Source organism: Leuresthes tenuis, unplaced genomic scaffold (genome assembly GCF_036924035.1).
Source record: "Leuresthes tenuis unplaced genomic scaffold, fLeuTen1.0.hap1 SCAF_69, whole genome shotgun sequence".
NCBI classification, from domain to species: Eukaryota; Metazoa; Chordata; class Actinopteri; order Atheriniformes; family Atherinopsidae; genus Leuresthes; species Leuresthes tenuis.
The window spans coordinates 18,247-24,144 of record NW_027325423.1 but is presented as its reverse complement, the minus strand read 5'-3'; the positions used below and the strand labels follow the sequence as shown (position 1 = coordinate 24,144).

Sequence of the window (5,898 nt, the reverse complement as noted above, 5' to 3'; positions counted from 1 at the left end):
TGGTAGGACATTCACACCTTCTTGCAGCTGAACACCTCCTCTCCCACTTATGATCATGTGCAGATTGATTTTCGAAAATTTTCTTTCATGTTTTCTAGCAATTAATGATGGACATTTAGACCTTCTTGCAGCTGAACACCTCCGCTCCCGCTTTTGATCATACATTGTCAGGCATTCGAACCTTGTCTTACAAACTTTAGTCAAACATTCACACCTTTTTGCAGCCGAACACAGTTTTTTTCAGCCGAACTTGGGCATTCGAACCTTTTCATACCCACTTTTTACCAACTATGGTCGGACATTCAAACCTTCTTGTAGCCGAACACATCCAGTCCTGCTTTTGATGATGTATGTTCAGGCATTCGAACCTTTTCTTACCAGCTTTTTACAAACTATGCTCGGACATTCAAACCTTCTTGTAGCCGAACACATCCACTCCTGCTTTTGATGATGTATGGTATGGCATTCGAACCTACTTGTTGCCCGCTTTTCATTAATTATGGGTGGACATTCACACCTTGTCGCAGCCAAACACCTCCGCTCCCTGTTTTGATCATGTATGGTTGGACATTCGCACCTTTTCTCACCCGCTTTTTGCAAACTATGGTCGGCCATTCACAGCTTCCTCTCCACCATACTTCTATGGTGGGATATTCACACCCACTTGCATCCGAAGACCTCCGCCCCCACTTTTGTTGATATTTAGTCGGTCATTCGCACCTTACCCGCTTTTGGCAAACTATGGCCTTCTTGCAGCCAAAAACCTCTGATCTCGCTTTTGATGATGTAAGGTTGGGCATTCAGACCTTGCTTCACCTGCTTTTCACCAAATATAGTCGGACATTCACACCTTCTTGCAGCCGAACACTTCCGCTCCACCTTTTAGTTTTCTATGGGGCATTCACACCTTTTTTTTCACCGCATTTTATAAAAACACCACAGGAACACCGTATTGAGGCTTTGTTCTGACCGCTCATTCGGTGTCGCGTTTCTTTCAAGCAATTCGCCTGGTTAGCCCGCACTCGGCTCGCTCCCAGAGCCGTGTTAAAGTCTACTTCGCATTCACTCTCTTTTCTCAGCAGACTAAAAGAAAGTTTCATCTTGGGCTCCCTGAAACCTCCATCCTGCACCGCTGTTTGCTTTTTCACAAGAGCAGAGGAGAGCGCACCGTTCCCAGGGGCACTACAGTACCGGGTCGATGCTTGGAGTGAACGGAGCAAGCTCCTTTTTCAACTCCTATTGATACAAATCCATTTAATATGTAGTCCTCGCATAGAGGACACATCAGACATTAAACTGATAAGAACAGATACTACACTTGATCTTAGCCAAAAGGCCGAGAAGCGATAACTGTCCACTGGTTCACGTCCGAGGGCCCTTCCTGGCACAATGCGCACTTGTAGCGGTGTTCTTTTTATGGCCATAGTGTCACTTTGCACCTCGGCCCACCCGCTGCACTGAGCACTCTTCAGCCCTTTTAAATGGTATAACTTTACACTACCGCACGCTCCAGCGAGCACCATTCAAGCAACAACTTTGCACTCCAGCTTCGAACATTGGCACAGTCGCAACAAGTAAGGCGACTCTACTCAGAGAAGTCACTCTGCACAGTAACAAGATTTCTTTTGCACAGACAGAAAGGGCTTCATCCGCAAAGGTAAAGCCTGCCAAAAATAGAAACAACTCATTAGTGCTGCTCAACGTTGTACTTTGCAGTAAAAGAAAGAGCAAATCTAAAGATTCAGGAATCCGAGAATAAGCTTACTTCCATGAGTTCTTCACGATTTCGGATTTTGCTATAAAATGAATTCCTTCACTCAAACTAAATTAAAACTGCTAAACCGCTAATCTGTTACATGCAAGGCAGATGTCAAATTCACCGAAATAGGATCTAAGGGTATTTGGCCAATCGAGCTGTAGCAGCTTCGGTAAAAGAGTATAAGTTGAAGAGTTTGTGAATAAAGGTGTGCACACACATAGTGAGTTGTAGGAAAATAGGCAGGGAGCAATGCCGGCTGGGGTATAGGTTCTTGTATGTAGTCTGACTGTTTGATTTGAATGTGTTGTGTAAGTGTCCTGTTGAATGTTACATGTTTGGGCTTTGACACGCTTCACTGTGGTTGTTAACTGTGTGGTGTGTCCTGAAATGTTATATGTTTGGGCTGTGTGACATGCTTAATGCTTTTCAGTAGCAACCCACTTATTCATATATAGCAACTGACAACATAAGAAGTCCGGACATACTTTGATAGTAGTTGTAGAAGTATCCTTATTGATAATAGATAAACTAATTCATAGTGATAGAACAGTAGATGAACAGGTGCCTGCACATGTCTCATGAAAATAAAATGGGTGTATGATTGCTGACGGCAGAGCAATACTGCCAAACTTATGAGTTCTTGTGGCAAACTTGATTCAGTGTCTTGACGTGTATACGCTGTTTCGCTGACTTGTCACAAGAAACAAAGTGTGTTTGATAAGATCCGACCATTTTATTACGGGAGGATCAGTATATATGGATTCTGATGTGACTGATAAACTCATTCGTATCTTAAGCATAATCTAATACGTGAGACAACGCCCTGGCACACAATAAAAAAAAAAAAAAGAGAGAGCGGTTTTGTGTCCCCACAGTCCATAATGTAGAAAAGAGAGAAAAAAGCCTTTCTGATTTGTTGTGTGTGCTCACAGTGCAGAGTGTAGAGAAAAGAGAGAAAAGAAAGCCGTTTTGGTGTCACGGGTGTTGTGACTTACACACACACATTTCTGAATTGAGAAAGGAAATTATTTTAGAGGAAGCACTAGAGTTTAGATCCCACATTTGTTGATAGGCATTCATTTAATTTTTCTTTTAATCAGTTTTAAAGTGAATACTAACTGAGAAATGAAAAAGGTGAAGAGTTTAGAAGCTTGGTTCAAGAGCAAAACTTGGTTTATGATCAGCTGAGTCTCTAAACAGAACAGCAAAGGGCTTCATCGAACATTTAAAAAAGATTCAGATTGTTAGAATATCCAGAATTTATAGGAATGGTGGTGATTACTCTTATTTTCTGGAATGGAAATAACTGCACCATGTCTGTTTTATGAATTTAAGGGGCTAAAAAGTTTTGTTCTCGTTTTTCTATGATTAACCGAATGTATGTGAGAGTCCAAACAGACAGAAGGGTTACGGCCGAGCGCTGGACCTTCCAAAAAAGATGAGACAGGCTGGACCCGTGCCATACTAGTTAAGGCCTGCCTGTGGATTACAGGTTCTTTAAACTCTCACACACACAAACTCACACACGTTCGCACACATACACCCATACACACACACATTCTTGAACTTGCTGCAAGATTAAACCTTTGCATTAACTGACTCCAGCAACTCTGAGTCTCATTGAGAGACTTTTCTCAACAATTGGGTCCTCAAACCAGATCTCAACGTTTTTTCCGCTGTCCAGGGTCGGAGCTGAAACTGTGCACGGGGGAGTCCAGTACTCCTAATGAAAGACCCCCTGCTGAATTGCGGTAATTAGGGGCCAGTGTCCACTGAAAGGGGAAAAAGGGACGAGATCGTACTTTTGAATCAATGGCCAGAAGCCATTGGCAGTGCAGGCATCAACAATAATGGTGTTATTTCACCCATTAACACTTAAGGTACCTCATGCAGTGGCTGTGATATGGTTACTTAACAAAATATCTTTACCAGACATCTCTCCTACATAACAGTTCTTCTTTCACAGCCACACCTTGTTGTCGAGAGATGTGCTACACTTAATCCATCCACACTGCTACCTACCCCACAGATGGAAAGCCTCATGATTGCATGTCAGAAATAACCATCAGTGTTTTACCCAGGCCAGACTTAACTGATATACATTATGAAAATGCAGAAATAACTATATTTATTCAACAGATCAAAGAAAAAAACCCTGATGGCACAAATGCTACAGGATTTGCAGTAGTAACAGAAACTGAAGTTTTCTTAAAACAACCACTACCAAAAAATTACTCTGTTCAAGCAGTCGAATTGGTAGCTTTAACTGAAGCTTGTAAATTAAATAACAAAAAGGTTGTTAACGTTTACACTGACAGTCAGTATGCCTTCTCAACTGTACATGTGTTAACACAGCATTGGGAAAACAGGTATGTTGACATCCACAGCTAAATGTATAAACTACAAATATTTTAGCATTATTAGATGTTATTCAATTGCCATCTACAATAGACTCGTATGAATGACCGGAAGGAAAACCATACTGCCAAAGAATTTGTTTAAATATGCTGCAGTATTGAGCCACGGACCATGTCATGTCTCAACAGGAGGGATGGAAGCAATAATGAACCAGGTTTTTACAGCATATGGTTTTACTAATTATTAAAAACATTTTTTTAGAATAAATAAATGAATAAAGTTTTGTCTAGCAGGTCAAATATGTGCAAAATACATTCCACAGGGCAATCTAAGACCAAAACGAAGATAATTCCCTAAGCCAGTGTATCTTTTTCAACATATTTGTTTGGATTTCATTATTTCATTATTTTGTAGATTTCATTGAACTAAATTAATGTTAAGGGAAACGATTCTGCTCAGTGACAACAGAGGTTTTTACCAAATGGTCTGAAATATTTCCATGTGCACAAGCAGATGCACTCTCAGTAGCAAAATCACGCGTAAAATAACTCATTTCTAGATTTGAAATTCCTGAAAAGATCTTCAGTGATAATTTGACACACTTTGTAAACAATGTCATCTCACTGATGGCAAAGAACTTAAAATAGACCTTAGAAACCACTGTGATATAGAAGGTTTCGCCAACACATTGGAATTGTTTTACTATTTACATATGCATGTGCAGTGAAGAATTGCTTGCTGCTGATAAATGCAAAGAAGAACAGCTTACACATAAATGCTCACATATAGGCTGCTGAATGCAATGAAGACCTGCTTATCCAGTAAAGTTCAATGTCAATGTGTAATATTCAATTAGGATTTGCAAAACAGTGAAGTTAAACAATGAATGGGTCCATAGTCGGTATGAGAAGACTACAGGAATATTTACCTGGGTGTACGTTCAAACAGAGATGAGAAAATTGCGATAAATTATTGTTTGTTTGTTTGTTAGTATGTATATGAATGTTATGTGTATAAACTGTGTTGAGTTGTAGTTACTCAGTAGTGTCTCAGTGAAACAACCGATGGGGGAAGCCTTGCGGTGACAACAAAAGCAGTGTTTTACTGATCAGTCAAGTTGCTCCAGTGTACTCCATACAAACTGGTTGGCTACTGAAGGGATAGAAAATGGGGAATACTTGTTTTAAAGCAAACAAGGAATTAGATGGGAAAAATACATGTTTTAACGGGACCCAGACAATATTAAATACTCAGACAGATGGGAGAAGAAGTGTAGTTTTGTAGGAAATCACAAAATTATTACATAAAATGAGTGAAATCAATTGAAGAATGCCTTTCTGAAGAGCTGTTTACCACAGATGAGCAGCTTTGCGACCAAGCACATTGTAGATCGCTTTACTGCCAAAATGATCTAGTTTAATGGATTGGTTTAGACATTTATAACAGCATTTTAAGAACAAAGAGAGAAACAAAAAGGGACAACGCTTCATGGTGGAAGGTGATGTATAAATAACTGTGTATATGATGAAGGAGAGACCATTTGAGCAGCACAGCCATTTCGCAGCACAGGGACAGCAGTCCAAGTTAAAGGATCTCCCATGTGGTATCACCTGTCACACTGTGTCAAGGCATCAAAAGAAGAAAAAATCACCAAACTCAAGGACAAAGAGACGAAGACTCCGGTGAACGAAGAGAGAGGACTTACAAACCAGAAATACAAAAGGATGCTCGATATCAAGATCCAGAAGAAGAGGCTAACAATGCCACGAACACTTACGATG

The 5,898-nt window shown here is 40.3% G+C and overlaps 1 non-coding gene across 1 annotated transcript; it reads right to left on the bottom strand.

Annotated features, from left to right (window-relative positions):
- Positions 1-1,157: 1,157 nt before the first annotated feature.
- On the bottom strand, positions 1,158-1,348 carry LOC140285994 (U2 spliceosomal RNA). Its single transcript, XR_011910916.1, has one exon. It is a non-coding gene; the product is annotated as a U2 spliceosomal RNA (small nuclear RNA).
- Positions 1,349-5,898: the final 4,550 nt, after the last annotated feature.